Source organism: Rutidosis leptorrhynchoides, chromosome 11, assembly GCF_046630445.1.
Source record: "Rutidosis leptorrhynchoides isolate AG116_Rl617_1_P2 chromosome 11, CSIRO_AGI_Rlap_v1, whole genome shotgun sequence".
Classification (NCBI taxonomy): domain Eukaryota; kingdom Viridiplantae; phylum Streptophyta; class Magnoliopsida; order Asterales; family Asteraceae; genus Rutidosis; species Rutidosis leptorrhynchoides.
Window position 1 is genome coordinate 363804526 of NC_092343.1, and position 20271 is coordinate 363824796.

A 20271-nucleotide genomic window follows, 5' to 3' on the forward strand; every position below is an offset into this window, starting at 1 on the left:
TCTGGTTGAAAGAAGTGCAATTTCTTGGCCACGTTGTTAGTAGCAAAGGAATTCAGGTTGATCCAGCAAAAATTGAAGCCATTGAAAAATGGGAGACTCCTAAGACACTAACGCAGATACGCCAATTTTTGGGTTTAGCCGGTTATTATAGAAGGTTTATTCAAGATTTTTCCCGAATAGCTAAGCCGTTGACAGCGTTAACGCAAAAAGGGAAGAAATATGAATGGACATCTGAGCAGGAGAGTGCATTCCAATTACTAAAGAAGAAGTTAACTACGGCGCCTATTTTATCGTTACCAGAAGGGAACGATGATTTTGAAATATATTGTGACGCTTCGCGACAAGGTTTTGGTTGCGTTCTTATGCAACGGAAGAAAGTTATTGCATACGCATCCCGACAATTGAAGATTCACGAGCGGAATTATACGACGCATGATTTAGAACGGGGAGTAGTCGTGTTTGCATTGAAGTTATGGAGACACTACTTGTATGGGGTTAAATGCACTGTGTTTACTGATCATAAAAGCCTTCAACATATTTTTGATCAGAAACAGCTGAACATGAGGCAACGTAGGTGGGTCGAGTTAATAAACGACTATGATTGTGAAATTCGTTATCATCCCGGGAAAGCGAATGTGGTGGCTGACGCACTAAGCAGAAAGGAACGAGAACCAATTCGAGTACGAGCGATGAACATAAAAATTCGTATGAATCTCAACTCACAAATCAAAGAAGTTCAACGAGAAGCACTTACTAAAGAAAATATAGGAAATGAAATAATGAAGAAGTATGAGAAGCAACTCGTTATGCGGGAAGATGGAACTCGATATTTTGCAAACCGTATTTGGGTACCAAAGTTGGGTGGATTAAGGAAGTTAATATTGAATGAGGCACATAAGACAAGATACTCGATACATCCTGGAGTTGGAAAGATGTATCAAGATCTTAAGACGCATTATTGGTGGCCTAATTTGAAGACAGACGTTGCAACATATGTTGGGGAATGTTTAACTTGTTCCAAAGTCAAAGCAGAACACCAGAAGCCGTCAGGATTACTTCAACAACCAGAAATCCCAGAATGGAAATGGGACGGTATTACCATGGATTTCATCACGAAGTTACCAAAGACTGCCTGGGGATACGACACTATTTGGGTAATTGTTGATCGTCTTACCAAATCTGCACATTTCTTGCCTATAAAGGAAACAGATAGAATGGAGAAATTATTACGATTATATATAAAGGAAATAGTTTCAAGGCATGGAATACCTATTTCCATTATATCTGATCGTGATAGTAGATTTACCTCAAAGTTCTGGCAATCACTACAGGAGGCACTAGGAACTCGTTTGGATATGAGTACCGCATATCATCCGCAAACCGACGGGCAGAGTGAAAGAACAATTCAGACTCTTGAAGACATGCTCAGGGCATGTATGATCGATTTTGGAAACGGATGGGATAAATATCTACCATTAGCAGAATTCTCATATAATAATAGTTATCATGCGAGCATTAAAGCTGCGCCATTCGAAGCATTGTACGGAAGGAAGTGTAGATCTCCTATTTGTTGGAATGAAGTAGGAGATCGACAATTAACTGGTCCCGAGATCATACACGAAACGACTGAGAAGATAGTACAAATCAAGGAGAGATTGAAAACAGCCCGTAGTCGCCAAAAGAGCTACGCCGATGTCCGAAGGAAACCATTAGAGTTTCAGATCGGTGACATGGTTATGCTAAAGGTGTCACCTTGGAAAGGTGTAATACGTTTCGGTAAAAGAGGTAAACTGAACCCAAGATATGTAGGCCCGTTCAAGATCATCGAACGCATTGGACCGGTAGCTTATCGACTCGAGTTACCGCAACAACTCGCCGGAGTACATAATACATTTCACGTCTCGAACCTTAAGAAGTGTCTTGCAAAAGAAGACCTCACATTTCCTCTTGAATAAATCCGTGTCGATGAAAAACTACAATTCATCGAAGAACCAATCGAAATCATGGATCGTGAAGTTAAATGGCTCAAGCAGAGCAGCATACCGATCGTTAAGGTTCGTTGGAATGCTCGAAGAGGTCCCGAGTTTACTTGGGAAAGAGAGGATCAGATGAAACAAAAGTATCCACACTTGTTTCCCGATGACGCAAAATAGGTACAATTTTAAAATTTCGGGACGAAATTTATTTAACGGGTAGGTACTGTAATGACCCGCACTTTTTCGATCGTTCTATACTTATAAGATTAATATTTACATAAATTAAACCTTACCAACATGATAAGCAATCCAAATTGTTGAGACTTATGTTTTTGAAATGAGTTTTACACAACGTTTGACCGTCTAGTTTGACCGATGATATCATGAACTATACAATATATGATAATTATACGTTTGTGTATATATATGTATATATACATATTTAACATGATCCAAGAATGTTTTAATATCTCATTTTGTATTAATAACAATAAGTTATAAGTATATTTTGAAACTACTAACTTAAGTTTTCAAAACGATAACCATACGTAACGTTATTTGACATAAATACTTATGACCTATAATGTTTATACATATATCGTATAAGTAATGTATTTAATCACTTTTTAAGGACTTAAATACATAAAACAATATAAGTGTATTCACAAAAGATAGCTATATTTGAATTCTCATTCCATTTTTCACAAAATTTCTATACGTATATCTAGAGTACATGTACTCGTATCATACCTAGCTTCTATACGTATTTACTATTGGTATATACACATCAAATCACCACCAACCAGCCCTTGTTCAATGCCTTATGTATAAGGTAACTACTTTTGTTATCTAGTATGACAATTTCACAAGATTAAAAGATTTTTTCACAAAATTACAAACTTATACACCTTTTACATCACCATTTATACTCCATCCATTTTCAATTTTTGATTCATTTTTACCTCAAACCTCTAGCTAAAAACACACACACTTTTAAGAGTCTTAAACTCCATAACCATTCAGCTAATATCCATGAAGATCTAGCCATAAAAACATCACTTAATCACCATAAGAAAACTCTTACAAAAACACTTCAAGAATCCTTCCAAGAACACAAACTTACTTCCAATCTTTCATCCAATTCCATCACCCTTTTGGTTCTAGGTTCTTACTCCTCTTTTACAGCAATCTTGTCCAAGTAACTTGAGGTAGTAACTTTGTTCATAACCTTATTCGATTAATATATATATAGCTATCTTATTTTGTGGTATAAAATTTTAACAACAAGAATATAGTTTGAATGTTTTCAAACTTGTTTGCAAACTAAATAGATCCTTCTAACTTAACTTTTAAAATACTTCAAGACCTGTAATATAACTTAAATATATGCTAATTTAACAAGGTATAATTTGGTTTTTCAAAGAACACCTTAAAAACTGTTTTTACGACGTCGGAGTGTAACCGGGGGCTGTTTTGGGTTGGATAATTAAAAACCATCTTGAACTTTGAATTGGAGGTTTATATTCTGGAAAAATGATATTTCTTATGAATATGATGACACATAAAAATTTTATGATTTAATTCAAAGTATAAGTATTTTTAGAAAAATGGTCATTAAATGATATTTTTGTAACAAAAATGATTAACTTCATAAGTTTCACTAAAGTTTGACCTATGACCTGTGATTTCGAATACAAACTAAGGTATTTACAGTTCATAGTCTTAAAGAGGGACTCGATCCAAGGAATTGGCAAGTTGAATCAACGAAAACGGAGTTGTAACGAAGAAACTATGACCAAAACGAGATCGGATATCTAAGACTAGTTTAGCTACGAAAATAATTGGAGAAAATTAAATAAATCACATCTTTTTAAAATAACATGATATTTTATATATATGTACTCATAATTTAATTTTATATGGTTCAGGATTACCCGTAAACAATACGAGAAGATTAATCATAAGATCCCATGATTGTACGCAACACGTCATTTGACAACACCGGTACTTTATGTACGCAACACGTCATTTGACAACACCGGTACCGTGGGTCAAGATTAATCTCGGCCAATACATATACGATGGGGGTTTTTATTTATTTCATTGGGGGTTTATTAAACACCTAAAAATGAACCATTTAAAATTGAATTACTAACATCGGACTGCTAACTACGGACTAAGGAATTATTAAAAGTATTAAAAGTATTATAAGTATATATATGTGACGTTTGTTTAAAAAGAAAAGGTATTGATATATTATATATGGATAGGTTCGTGATATCAATCGGAGACCAAGTCAAAATTACATATCTTCAAGACGAAAGTGAGTATATAGTCCCACTTTTAAACTCTAAATATTTCGGGATGAGAATACATGTATTTTATGTTTTACGTTATGGACACAAGTAACTGAAAAATATATTCTACGTTGAGTTGTACCACTGGCATACTTCCCTGTAGCTTGGTAACTGTTATTTACAGCGGTATTGTAAACGCGAATCCTGTTGATAGATCTATCGGGCCTGACAACCCCAACCGGACTGGACGACCAGTATTCAACGGTTGCACAGTACTTCGTTTCGTGACTACACTTGGTACGGTGTAGTAAGATTTCATAATAAAGGGAATATGCGACGTGATTAAATGTTAAGTATGGTTACCAAGTGCTCAACCACTTAGAATATTTTTATTAAAATGTTTATATATGAAATCTTGTGGTCTATATATATATATATATTGCTGCCGGCATTAAACCTATATCTCACCAACTTTATGTTGACGTTTTAAGCATGTTTATTCTCAGGTGATAACTAAAAGCTTCCGCTGCAACATGTTGAATTTAAGCAAGATCTTGAGTATGCATATTTGTGTCAAAAATAAAACTGCATATCCGAGGAATTGTAATGTAAAATATGCTAGAAATCGTATTGTTATCATCACATGTAAAGTTTGTAAGTCTAAGATTATCGCTAAACGATAATCATCTTTTTATTGTCTAAAGCTTGTATTAAAATAAGAGTTATGGTTTGTAATGTAAAATAAATGCAGTTGTTCTTTTAAAAAATGTCGCATATAGAGGTCAATACCTCGCAATGAAATCATACGTTATCTAACTCGTTCTTATGGTTAAGGACGGGTTATGACAGAGCACTAGCCTTTTAACGGATGTATGCTATTTGAGAAGCGTACACGTTGGTTTGCGTGTATTATTAAGATGATTATACAAAGGGTACAAATTATATATACGTTAAGTTTAGTTACCAGGGTGCTCAATCTTGTAGAATATTTTGATAAACGTTTCTGGATGAAATAATTGAAATCTTGTGATCCACCTTTATATACAGATTATACAAAATATTAAAACTATGAACTCACCAACCTTTGTGTTGACACTTGTTAGCATGTTTATTCTCAGGTTTCCTAGAAGTCTTTCGCTGTTTGCTTAAATGTTAGACAAGCTATGTGCATGGAGTCTTACATGACATATTTTTCAAGGAAACGTTGCATTCACCAAATCATCACCATGTATCTTATTTTGACTGCATTGTTAACGGAAGTACTGTTGTAAACTATTATTTATGGTGATTGTCTATATGTAGAAATCATCAGATGTCGAAAACCTTTGATTTAAATATTCATTTATGGTGTGCCTTTTCAAAAGAATGCAATGTTTACAAAACGTATCATATAGAGGTCAAATACCTCGCAATGAAATCAATGAATGATGCGTTCGTCCATATGGATTGGAGCGATCGTCACAACTTTCGAGTAACACTCGTAAACTTAAGATTCATACGCGTAAGGATGACAACGACTTCATTAGTCACACTTGTTCGGGAACTCTGTCTCCTACGTTGTTATTCGCCACCGTCTCAACTTACTATCGGTGTCACACCGGTGTTTCTTACTATCTACCATTTCTTGTTACTACCATCACTACTCTAGGTGAGTATCGTCATCACTATTTATCACTACGGTTGCGTACTATTCGTTATCATGATTCGTTGCACTTCTCGTACCGAATTACACTATTGTTTGACTCGAACCGCTTTGACGTGGACAATCATTTATACACCCCCTCGGGAAACGCATCTTCAGAGTTGCACTAATTCTTTCGATTCAATACGAGTCATGTTAGAGACGTCGTTACACTTTGTTCATTTTAAATTTTCAGGATTACACGAACTTGAATCTATGGAGTGATGTGGGAATGGAGGTATGAGTTAGCGTAATATAACGACACTCGATCAACGTGGTTATATTACGGTAAGTCATACCAAAGTTCTAATGACTCGTGATGGTGATTGGACTCGATCAACCTAATCACCACCATGTGCCATGTACATGACTTCATCTTTTCATGTTTGGACATCTGAAAACTCCGAAAGTACTGACAACAACCATACCGGGGACACACCTTCGATTATTGTCGAACTATATTTATGCTTCCGATTGAATGACGAATTCTTTCGACTTCAACCATATATTACACGTGTATACTATCTCGTCCTCGCACAGTCTTATTGATTAACTACAATTTACTCGTTATGCTCACATCGGGGTGGAAACTTCTCTTGCATCACCCTCATAATTCCGGTTCTAGAAATCTTTTATTCTAAACTCTCAATGGAGAGAGAGACTCTTCACGTTATACTAGTATTCCCCTCGAGGGTGAATAGTCCCGACGAACGTTTTTGGAAACTGATAAATCTTCCGCGACGCGAAATTTCTTGAGAAATTTGTTCTAACTAACGTTTTCGAGTCCTAACGGACTTGTTCAAACATACCTTACAGAAATGTACCTCGTTTCAGATCGAGATTCTCGTTTCACTTCTAGATTTCGGAGTGCCTTACAAAAAGCCTCGGAACCACGTTTAGACATGAGTACCGCATATCATCCACAACCCGACGGACCCAACAAACACATGATTCCAACCTTGGGAAAACATACCATGAATGTAACAACCCAAACCAACACCCGACAAAACCTTGTGAAAATACGAAATAAAAAAAAATTTTCTGTTGCAGACCATCGGCGCGCCGCGCCATATGGCCCGCGCGCCGCGCAATATCTGGCTGTCCCCGGGACTTTTAACCGCGAAAAGATTGACTAGTTCCCGGCACTTTTAGACAAAACGCTTTTTACCATACAACCAAATATGTAAAACTAACATGTTTCAAACATAAAATTAAAGTTTTACAAGCGGGGCCCACATCGGCCGTTTTACGAGTTTAATACAATTTACGAGTTTCGACCACCAAAAAGTTTAAGTTCCAAACTACATAATGAGCATGGCGTTTGGGATTAAACTACCCAACTATCGGTCAAACTCCAAGAGCTACTAAAGCCAAAAGCGTCCCCTAGCATCAAGCGGGATCTTTAGTCCAAAACGATGCCCTTACCCTTGTCCAAAACCGAACCTATAAAATGGTAAACAACGAGAGGGTAAGCAAAGCTTAGTGAATGCAATAATTATACGAATACATATATAATTATACCTACTTGCATACACTTACACAACCGCAAACATGCTAGCAAACAACATTAGCTTATCGTCGCAATATCAAGCTATAATTCTCCCATACCACAAGCTAGCATAACAACCGCATATAAATATAACTCGAATAATATAATATGCTTACAACACAAATAACCATGGTTAACCAATAGTACAAGGGAACGGCGCTCGCGAAAACGCCATCGGTGTTCATAACATCCGTTAGGGCACTTAACACCTCGCACCACTAACCCCTAGGGTGGCACCTTAACACCTCGGCACTTCACCCCGAGTGGCATCTTAACACCTCGATGCTTCACTCATTATTTTACGGAGTGGTGTCTTAACACCTCGACACTACACTCCTAGGTGGCATCTTAACACCTCGATGCTACACCCGAGTGGCATCTTAACACCTCGATGCTACACTCTTCACGTGAAACGTGGTGTCTTAACACCTCGACACTACACCTTTCACGCTACAACAAATAGATACATTATATACATACGCATATAATCATTCCACTCACCTCAAAGTCTTGTGAAAAGATACCCGAGCTTGCGAAACCTCAAAGTAACGTACCTATCACATTATACATATTATCAAACGCAACTCAAGTCGGTCAACCAATTCTTTCACCCTTCCTAAGTCATTTTGACCCAAAGTGCAATTTCAACCCATTTGCACCCTTAACCCTACATTGGGTCAACACACACCAAAACCCTAATCATTCGTCAAGATGGGTTTAAAACACATTTAGGTCACAAGGCTAACTCGTTTTCATAATTACTAGGCCACTTAGGTCATTAAAGACCCATTTGACCCATTTCAAGGTCAACACACCCATTTGGGTCATCCATGCCCAATTAACACCCATTTACATATCATTGAAGTGTTCTAGTACTTTAACTAACTAATTAGGTTCATAAACATAAATTAACACTTTGAAAACCCTAATTAGTTACCTTTGAGTCTACATGACCCAAATTCACCCAAAACCCCCAAATTACTAGCAAGTGGGTTTTGTGTGCATCACTAACCCAAACCCTAACCCTTAATGCAATTAAAGTAAGAATCTAGGTTTTAGGACTTACCAACACAATCACTACATAGCTAGCGACTAGATGAACGAATTTAGAACTCGCACTAAGACCCGATTCAACCTCTTTCTTCTTTTAATGGAGCTTTCTCACTCTTGAAGTGCACTCTCTCTCTAAAATTGAAGTGGAGAAGATTTGGTGGTTGTGAATGGAGTAATGAAGCTCCCAAAACTGATCTAAGGCATTTAATTCTGCCCTTAAGTGTTTTTACCAAAATACCCTCAAAATATCTAATTTAAAAAGAAAGGGGAATCTGTCGTAGGCAAGTGGCGCGGCGCGCCAGAAGGCTGCGCGGCGCGCAATATCACCAGGCCAGATTCTGATTTCTTTTTAAATGTACAACAAGAACCCCACTTCAAGTAGCTTATTTACACATGTGTACACAACAAATATTCGGGTCTTACAATGAACTTGTATTTTTTATCCTTTAGACGATTCCCCTTACAATGATGGTTATCATTCGAGTCTTAACGTCACACCTTTTAAAATCTTATATGACCGGAAACGTCATTCTCCTTTGTCGAACCACGTAAACAATGATCAATTCACCGAGCCCGAGAAAATTATTCAAATCCTAGAAAGTCTCGAGACGGCCCGTAGTCGTCAAAGGAGCTATGCCGATGTTAGACGTAAACATTTCGGATTCTAAGTGGGTAACCATGTAACGTTAAAAGTCGCACCTTGGAAAGGTGTAATCCGTTTCGGGAAACGTAGAAAGCTAAATCCGCGATACATTAATCCGTTTGAAATCTTGGGGCGTATTGTAACCGTTGCTTACCATTTCGATCTTCCGACGCAATTGAGCTCCGTTCATTCTACATTCCATATACCAAACTTAAAGAAGTGTCTTACCGAACAAGAACTTGTTATCCCTTTTAATGAACCTACTATCGATGACAAACTTCACTTCCTTGGTAATCCGGTTGAAATTATGGATCGTGAAACCAAACTCGGAAACCACGTAAAATCCCGACTGTCGAAGTTCGTTGAAATGCCCCAGGGAGTACCTTCACCTATTCGTAGAATTGGCAACGCAAGATCTCGAGGAAGAATCAACAACTACTACTTCCAACTAAATTTCGGGACGAAATTTCTTTTAAGGTGTGGGTAATGCAACATCCCGCATTTTTCCGTTAAATTTATTTTAACGCTGTCTTTTTTAAAAAAAATAATATCTTTCATTATTTAAATTCGTAGTTTCCGTTGACTAACGTTCATAATATCCCCGTTATTTAATTATAACATCACTCGTTACTCGAGCGTTTTTAAAATATTCGTTTGGTTAATTCCCGCACCCGCTTTAAAACTTGAGGGACCGAATTTGGCTAGTGGGCAAACTAGTTGACTAGGTCAACTAGTCAACCCACCTTATCCATCCATTCATTTTCACCTCCCACCTTCTTTCTCTTTTCTCTCTACTTCCCTTTCATGAACTCAAACACCCATCTTCATAAATTCATCATCTAAATCCGGATCAAGAAGCAAACATCAAAACAAATTACATTTTCGTGATCCTCTCTTCATCCTCTACATTTTGGTACCAATTTCATCAAGTTTGGGTAACTTTCTAAAAACTCTAGATTTCTCTAAATTCGTGTTTTTGACTTGAAATGTTGTTAGTTAGTGTCTATGGCTCGTGTGTAACATGAGTATATGTTTTATTTGCTCGATTTGTTGTTTTGAGTAACTAGTTTGAACATTTGAAATGGGCGTGCTTAATCTTTGATTTTAGGTGATTAAATGTTGTTAAATTGATAAAGTTCATGTTTTAATTGTGTTACTAGTATCACTAGCTTCGTTTTGATGCGTAGGTTGATTAAGAAAACATCAAACACATGATTATTGATTTTTGAGAATTTTTGGTTAGGGTTTGATAGACTTAAAACGAACTTTTGATGCTTTAAATGCCATGAAATGTTATTAGTAAGTGTTTAGATGTAATGTATGTTTCATTACCTTCAAAACGGCATATCATATGTGTGAATTGGATTCCCGAGTCAAGAAATGCGTTTTATAAACTTGAAACCTTGATTTTGGAACATTTAATGATCATTCGACTAGATTTTCATTTTTGGTAATGATGAATTTGATTGATGATATGTGTTTAGTTGTATTCCTTGTTAAAATACCTTTCCGATGATACAAGATACATGTTTTGGTTGTTTGCGGGTCATAAATGGTGATTGTTTGAAGTTAGGTTCGTGCATAAAACTTAAAAACTGCCAGATTTTCTCTGCACAGGTAATGGCGCGGCGCGCCATATACCCGCGCGGCGTGCCAAAGTGGTCTGTCCAACTTTATCAATTTTCGAATAATGTTTGCTATGCTATGCACCTCCGATTCACATGTAACTTGTTCTAACATGCTCATATATGATTAAAAACCTCAGAAAAATAGTTCGGGACCCGACCCGAACGTGTTGACTTTTTCGTTGACTTTGACCAAAGTTTGACTTTTAGTCAAACTTAACCAAACACTTATGCAATCCTTCTAATCTTCTTTTATACTTGTTTCTTGTATGAAACTTGACAACGTGATTCACATGTTATATAATCGAGTCGTAACGAGCCATAGGACTAATATTAATAGTAATAATTAAAGTAGTAATAATAATATTTGTTATAACATTTATATTTTAACTTGCATTTTATATTATTAGTTATGTAATATTTAATAATTACATAATATATTATATAATAACATTTAATAAATATTTAATATCTACACATTATATATATATATATTACAATATGATAATATTTATATATAGAGATTATATATGTATATATATTTATATATATATATATACATATGTATATATCCATTCTAATATCAAATTAATTATTTTATATATTATTTTACCTATGTAGTTCTAATAATTAACTTGTATTTTATTATTTCAATTTATTATATATATATATATATATATATATATATATATATATATATATATATATATTATTTATTTACAAACAATTGTTCGTGAATCGCCGGGAGCGGTCGAAGGGTAAAATGCATATGTGAAAATAGTTCAAAATTTTTGAGATTTAACCTTATAGACTTTGCTTATCGAGTCAAGAATATTAATTCGTATCGAGAGTTTGGTTTAAAATTAGTCGAAATTTTCCGGTCGTCACACATATCACACCGCAAATGTGGCAGACGAAGAGTGAAATCCTCACACCCGAATATCACTAACCACATATTAACATGTGGCCGATGAAGAGTGAGTTCTTCACGTACGGATATTACTTACCACTTCACCATATGTGGCCGACGAAAAGTGAATCCTCACGTATGAAACACACTCGCCACTTCACTCGCAAACGAACAAATTATATACACATACATATAATTATCTCACTCACCTTATACTTGTTGAATGAACAAAAGCTTGAATTCCACATCCGTCAATGCAAATCGCCTATTATATTAATAACAATTCAAGCAAAATTCGCAACAAGTTCCATACCTAAGATCCACAAGTGCAATTCCGACACAAATTGCACTGAACTTCCCTTGATAAGTAAAATGCAACCCGAGACACCCATAATCACTAAAGACTAGTAATTATGCTTCTAACCTGACAACTAGTTCAATAATTATAGTATCTTAAGATCTTAATCAACCAAATTACACACCAAAACACATGTTGACCCATTTCAAGGTCTACACACCAAAATCAAGTTTATAACAAGTTGACTCAACACCATAATCACTAGTACACAAGTGTTCTAGTGATTATATTGGCACAAGTAAGATCTCAAACTAACAATTTTGTCATCCAAATCCTAACCCACCACATTAGGGTTTCTCACCCCATATGAATACAAAACCCCCAAATTCACAAGAAATGGGTTTATAGCTCAACTCTTACCCCAAACCCTAGTCAAACCCAAAATTTAAGCATAAAATTCGGATTTAGGTTTTACCTCAAGTGTAGAACAAGACTAGAGAGCAGCGACACTAAGGTTGGTCTTCAATTTGGATTCAAGAGATCACCTTCTTCCCCAAAATCAAGCTTTCTCACACTAAACTCTCTTTCTCACTTTTGAATATGTGTTTGGTTTAAGATAGAAGTGAGCAATTGAAAGTACCAGATTAGATAACAAGACCCCAACCAGGGGCGAATATAGTTAGTGCCCCGTAGGGTCACGTGACACTACTAGTTTGAAAATTTTTAGTAATATCCTTTAAATTGTACTTGACACTACTAAATTGAAGTGTATGACCTCATATATTTTTCAAATGTACACAATATCTTTTAAATTGTGTAGGACTCACAATGGCAAATCTATTGTATAATCCGTGGGATCACGGGACACCACTAGCTTAAAATTTTTAAGTAAAAAATACTTTAAAAATTGTGTATGAAATCACTAAATTTACTACATGACCCCATATATTTTTGAATATATTGTTTTTCCTTTAAATTGTATAGCACATCACTAAATTTAACTACTCAGACCACATATATTGTTCAATTATATAATTTTTTTCAAGGTTACTAAAATAGCATTCAAATATAGTTTTTTAGTGTTTTGGGTTTAGTCTCTAAACCCAAAACCCAAAACCCTAACTCCTAAACCTTTAAATCAAAACCGTTCGTATTAACAACTCATTCTAAACCCTAAATCATAATTTCTAAATCCTAATTTCTAAACCCTAATTCTAAACCCTAAACACTGTTTTTTCATTAATCAGAAGTCATTTTTTCTCTTTTTTTTGTTATCATACGTCTAGTGTATGAATAGCCAAAGAACAAAATTATTTTAACAAGCCAGTTAAAAAAATTATTTTTATTCCAAATCTACACAATAAAAATTGATACCGAATTTCTTTTAAATCAGAGCTGTAGAACAAAAGATATAAAAATCACAAAATCACTTATCCCAAGACCCCCTTAGCGCTGGTACTTTTCCCTATATATATATATATATATATATATATATATATATATATATATATATATATATATATATATATATATATATATATATATATATATATATATATATATATATATATATATGGAGAAGATCCAGAGCTAAGCAACCCCTATGGAGATAAGGGATAAGCAAATTTGACTTTTTTATACCTTTAAAATTAGAGATCATATTTAGAAAAAAATTCTTGAATTAACATTCATTGTGTGAATTATGAAAAAAAAAGAAAAAAAAAAACTTTTTTTAACTTGCTCATTAACATACATCTAATGTATGTTAACCTTCTAAGTTAGCGTAAATTAAATGCATGTTAGTTGCTAAGATACATATGATGTATGTTAATGTTCTGTAAACATAAAATAGCGAATATATATATATATATATATATATATATATATATATATATATATATATATATATATATATATATATATATATATATATATATATATATATATATATATATATATATATATATATATATATTGCAGTGACCCGGGAATTTCCGATCAAATTTAAACTTTAATCTTTATATGTTTTCAACACGATAAGCAAAGTCTGTACTGTTGAATCTCAAACATTTTGAAGTGTTTTCATTAATGCAATTACCCTTTGACTGTCCCGACGATTCACAAACAATTATTTATAAATAAATACGTAAATACATATATAAATATAAAAATAAATATAAGTATAGATATAATATTTTGAATTAATAAAATATACTTTAATTAATTGAAGTTTAAAATGTAAAATAATACTTAGAATAATTAAACTATTGTTAAAATATATATTTATATATATACATATAATTATTTATGAATCTATATATATGATTGTTATTAATTATATATAAAATATATAATTATTAAATTATAATATATGTAAAACATATAATAAATATTCAATCAAAGTTATTATATAACATATTATATGATTATTAGTTATTACATAATTTAATACATAATAAAAATATAGTGGTTATAGTTACTTTTATAATTACTACTAATATTCATAATAGTATTATTAATATTTTACAGAGACATGAAATTTGTGATGTATAATTTGTTATATAACTAATACTGCCATTAATAATATAATTAGTTACATTATTAGTATCGCTAATAACATTATTATTATCACTTTACAAACATCATTATTCTTATTATTATTATCACTAATGTTATTATTATCATTAAAATTATTATTAATATTTAACAGTATTTTTGTTATTTATATTATTATACTTATTAAAAATCACTAATATTGATATCACTTTTATTACTAGCATTATTTTAATGAATAAAATTATTATTATTATTTCTATTATTATTTGTCACTAAGTATTTTATTAGTTACTGAATTATTATTACTAAATATATGTAACTTACTAATAATATTAGCATATGATTATATTTAATGAATTTATTAATTGTTATTATATTTAATATGTTTATTAATTAAAATTATTAAACATTATATATATATATAAACTGATATTTTTACGCGTACCAGAACACATATATATATATTTTTTTTGCTTCCTGCTTCCTCTTTTCTTCCTCTAATCCGTGAACCCTGTCCACCTCAATAACCCTACAAAATAATTTTGATCAATTATTAAATTGTGGAATCAGTTTATCAAATGACTTTACATAACCACATCTGCGAAATTATGAAGAATCAGTTATTATATTTTTTTTTCTCTTCAGCGTAACCTCTGTCTCAGCTTGTTTTTTTTTAATTCGAAATTGAACTAATTGTCGAAATCTATAAATGCATAGTTGTTAGGATTGATCTAACTAAACTCTCTGTAAGTTTTCACGTTTCAATTCTTTCGATTGATGTTTAATTTCGAGGTCAAAGTTTATGTTCCAAAAAGTCAAAACTTCGTTCTTCATCCAAATTCGTGTTATTCTTTACGATTCGAGTTAAATTGAGGTTTTGGAAAGTTTCTATGAAAGATTTCTCATATATTTCATGTTATAAGTTTTAGCTAAAACAATCTAGAATTTGAAATCAATATTTGAGTTTGATTTTTTTTTTACGAACAGCATACTGTTCGGTTTATTTATATATATTTTTTACGCGATTGGTAATTTAATAACACAAGTATAAATCGTTTGTGTATTTTTTTTTCACAGCCCAAATTAAATAAATAATACTCTGTGTGGTGATTTGAGTTTGCCTGGTCGATCAAATTGGGGAAGAGGAAAAGAAACAGAAACAGTTTGTTTAAATAAATATAATCTGAGTAAATATCAGAAAGACAGAATCAGAGGAACGGTTAGGAGGGGTATCGGATGTGCGAGAGGTCAAGGGTTCGAGCCTGGTTGGTTGCAATTCTTTTTAGAAAAACTCTCTTAAAGGTATACACACTTTTACTTTTAAGTCTATTATTATTATTATTATTAGTATTAGTATTATTATTATTATTATAGTTATTATTATTATTATTATTATTATTATTATTATTATTAATATTATTATTATTATTATTATTATTATTATTATTACTAGTATGTATTAATTATCATTCCTCATTATTATTATTATAATTATGATTATGATTATAACTAGGAATATTGCTATTACTATTATTATTATTATTATGATTATTATTATCATATTTATTAACTACTACTAGATGTATTATCATTATTATTATTACGTTAACATAAATACTATGATTAGTATTATTATCATTTTTGTTATTAAGTAACGTTATTAAGTATTATTAACGTTATTATTAGTATTACTAATATTAAAATAAGTATTACTATGATTAGAATTATTATTATTGTTATTCAGAAAATAATATGAACAATCATTATTTTCAGTATTAGTATCACTTTTGTAATTACTAGTACTATTATTATTATTAGTATTAAACAAATGCATCATTATTAACAATATCATTATTTTTATTAATATTATCATTCTTAATTAAGTTATTATTATTATTATTAGTAAATTATTAATATCATAACTATCATAAACAATAAAATTAATACTTTTACAAGTACTATTATTAATATCATTGTTACTATCACTAATAGGGTTGTTATTAACATATGTATACTATTAATGTTATTATCATTATTTTTTTTACTAATATTAACTTAGTAAAATAAAACTACTGTTTTGATAAACAAATGAAATATATACATAAATATATATATATTTATATTTAACACATATAACATAACAAAATTTAATATTTTATATACAAAATGAACATATAAAACATATATATATTATTAACATAAATGATATAACTAATACAATTATATACATGTGTTCAATTACAACTATGAATATTAATAAATATACAAATGATATAGGTTCGTGAATCCGAGGCCAAATCTGTATTGTTCAATATCGTTGTATGTATTTTTACTACAAAATACATTAGGTGAGTTTCATTAATCCCCTTTTAAATGCTTTTGCAATATATATTTTTGGGACTGAGAATATATGCGCTGCTTTTATAACTGTTTTACGAAATAGACACGAGTAAATGAAACTACATTCTATGGCTGGATTATTAAACCGAATATGCCCCTTATTATTAAGTCTGGTAATCTAAGAATTAGGGAACAGACACCCTAATTGACGCGAACTCTAAAGATAGATCTATCGGGCCCAACAAGCCCCGTCCAAAGTACCGGATGCTTTAGTACTTCGAAATTTATATCATGTCCAAAGGAGGATCCCGGAATGATGGGGATATTCTTATATGCATATTGTGAATGTCGGTTACCAGGTGTTCAATCCATATGAATGATATTTTTGTCTCTATGTATGGGACGTATGTTTATGAGAAATAGAAATATGAAATCTTGTGGTCTATTAAAATTATGAAATGATTATTTATGATAAACTAATGAACTCACCAACCTTTTAGTTGACACTTTAAAGCATGTTTATTCTCAGGTTTGAAAGAAATCTTCCACTATGCATTTGCTCATCTTAGAGATGTTACTCGGAGTCATTTATGACATATTTCAAAAGACATTGCATTCGAGTCGTTGCGTTCATCAAGATTATTATTAAATCAATTATAGTTAAATATATTATGAAATGGTATGCCTGCTGTGATGACCCGAAAATTTTTGACTTATTTAAACCAATTCTCTATACGATTTATTATTTTAACACGTTAAACAAAGTCTGTTAGATTGAGTCTCAAAATTTTAGAACTGTTACATATATACAATTACCTTTGACTACTCTCGACGATTCATGAACAATTATATGTATGTATATATATATGTACAAGTAAAAACGACTTTCCTACAGTAAAAATTACTTTGCTACAGTAAAACACAATTTGCTACAGTAAAACACTATTTGCTACAGTGAAACCGTATTTTGCTACAGTGCTACGATTTGGAACTTGGAGCAGTAGTTTTTGCACTCAAAATATGGAGACACTATCTATATGGCACCAAGTGTACAGTGTACACCGACCATAAGAGTCTTCAGCATATTTTTGATCAAAAACAACTCAATATGAGGCAACGTTGCTGGGTAGAGTTGTTAAACGATTACGATTGTGAAATCCGTTACCACCCCGGAAAAGCTAATGTTGTAGCTGATGCCCTAAGTCGAAAAGAAAGAGTAAAACCTCTTAGGGTCCGAGCTTTGAATATTACAATTCGTACTGATCTCACAAAGCAAATTCAAGCAGCACAGTTAGAAGCTTTAAAAGAAGAAAACGAAAAAGGTGAAATGAGCAAAGGGTTAGAAAAACAACTTGAAGTAAAAGCCGATGGAACCCTGTATTTTGCTGGTAGGATATGGGTACCAAGACATGGTAACCTAAGGCAACTAGTACTAGATGAAGCACACAAAACGAGGTACTCAATTCACCCAGGAAATGGGAAAATGTACCACGATCTCAAGAAGTTCTATTGGTGGCCTAATATGAAGACAGAAATTGCTACTTATGTAAGCAAATGTTTGACGTGTGCAAAGGTTAAAGCTGAGCACCAAAAGCCGTCAGGATTACTGCAACAACCAGAAATTCCGCAGTGGAAATGGAAAAGAATAACCATGGATTTCATTACGAAATTGCCAAGGACTGCAAGTAGTCATGATACTATTTGGGTGATAGTTGATCGTCTAACTAAATCAACTCACTTCCTACCAATAAAGGAGACAGACAGTATGGAGAAATTAGCACGCCTATATTTGAAAGAAGTAGTTTCCAGGCATGGTGTACCCATCTCCATCAGATCTGATCGCGACACCCGATTCACATCATGTTTTTGGCAATCATTACAAAAAGCATTGGGAACTCGATTAGATATGAGCACCGCTTATCACCCACAGACAGATGGTCAAAGTGAAAGAACAATACAAACATTGGAAGACATGTTACGGGCATGCGTGATTGACTTTGGAACCAGTTGGGATCGACACTTACCGTTGGCAGAATTTTCAGACAATAACAGCTATCATACGAGCATCAACGCAGCGCCATTTGAAGCACTTTACGGTAGAAAGTGCAGAACTCCTATCTATTAGAGTGAAGTAGGAGAAAGACAACTTACTGGACCAGAAATTATTCATGAAACCACCGAAAAGATCATTCAAATACAACAGCGATTGAAAACGGCATGAGTCGCCAAAAGAGTTATGCTGATGTAAGAAGAAAACCGCTAGAATTTCAAGTGGACGACAAAGTCATGTTGAAAGTGTCACCCTGGAAAGGCGTTGTACGATTCGGTAAACGAGGAAAGCTAAGTCCTAGGTACGTAGGACCCTTTGAAATCACCGAAAGAATTGGAACAGTTGCTTATCGATTAAAGCTACCGCAAGAACTTAGTAGTGTTCACAACACATTTCACGTGTCAAATTTGAAGAAATGTTTAGCTGAAGAGGATGTCGTAATTCCTCTTGACGAAATACGAATCAATGATAAACTCCATTTTATCGAAGAACCTATTGAAATCATGGACCGTGAGGTCAAACAATTAAAACAAAGCAAAATACCGATAGTTAGGGTTCGTTGGAACGCAAGACGAGGACCCGAGTTTACTTGGGAACGTGAAGATCAGATGAAGCAAAAGTATCCACATTTGTTCACTGATATCGCTCATGAAACAGGTACTACTCAAAATTTCGGGACGAAATTTTCTTTAACGGGGAGGTACTGTGATGACCCGAAAATTTTTGACTTATTTAAACCAATTCTCTATACGATTTATTATTTTAACACGTTAAACAAAGTCTGTTAGATTGAGTCTCAAAATTTTAGAACTGTTACATATATACAATTACCTTTGACTACTCTCGACGATTCATGAACAATTATATGTATGTATATATATATGTACAAGTAAAAACGACTTTCCTACAGTAAAAATTACTTTGCTACAGTAAAACACAATTTGCTACAGTAAAACACTATTTGCTACAGTGAAAACGTATTTTGCTACAGTGAAAACGAGTTTGCTACAGTAATTTGCTACAGTAAAACACTATTTGCTACAGTAAACACTATTTGCTGCAGTAACACTATTTGCTACAGTAGACACTATTTGATGTCGACGAACTAGCAAACAAAAACAGAAAAGGCGTCCATGCGATCGCATGGCAAAAACACTGAAAACTCATGCGATCGCATGAGCTACAGTAAATCGAAAAGTACTATAAAAGGTCAGTTTTGCTCGACGAAATATTTCATAATTATTTATGTACGTAAATTTTATATTTATAATTATAATTAGAATTTTAATTTTA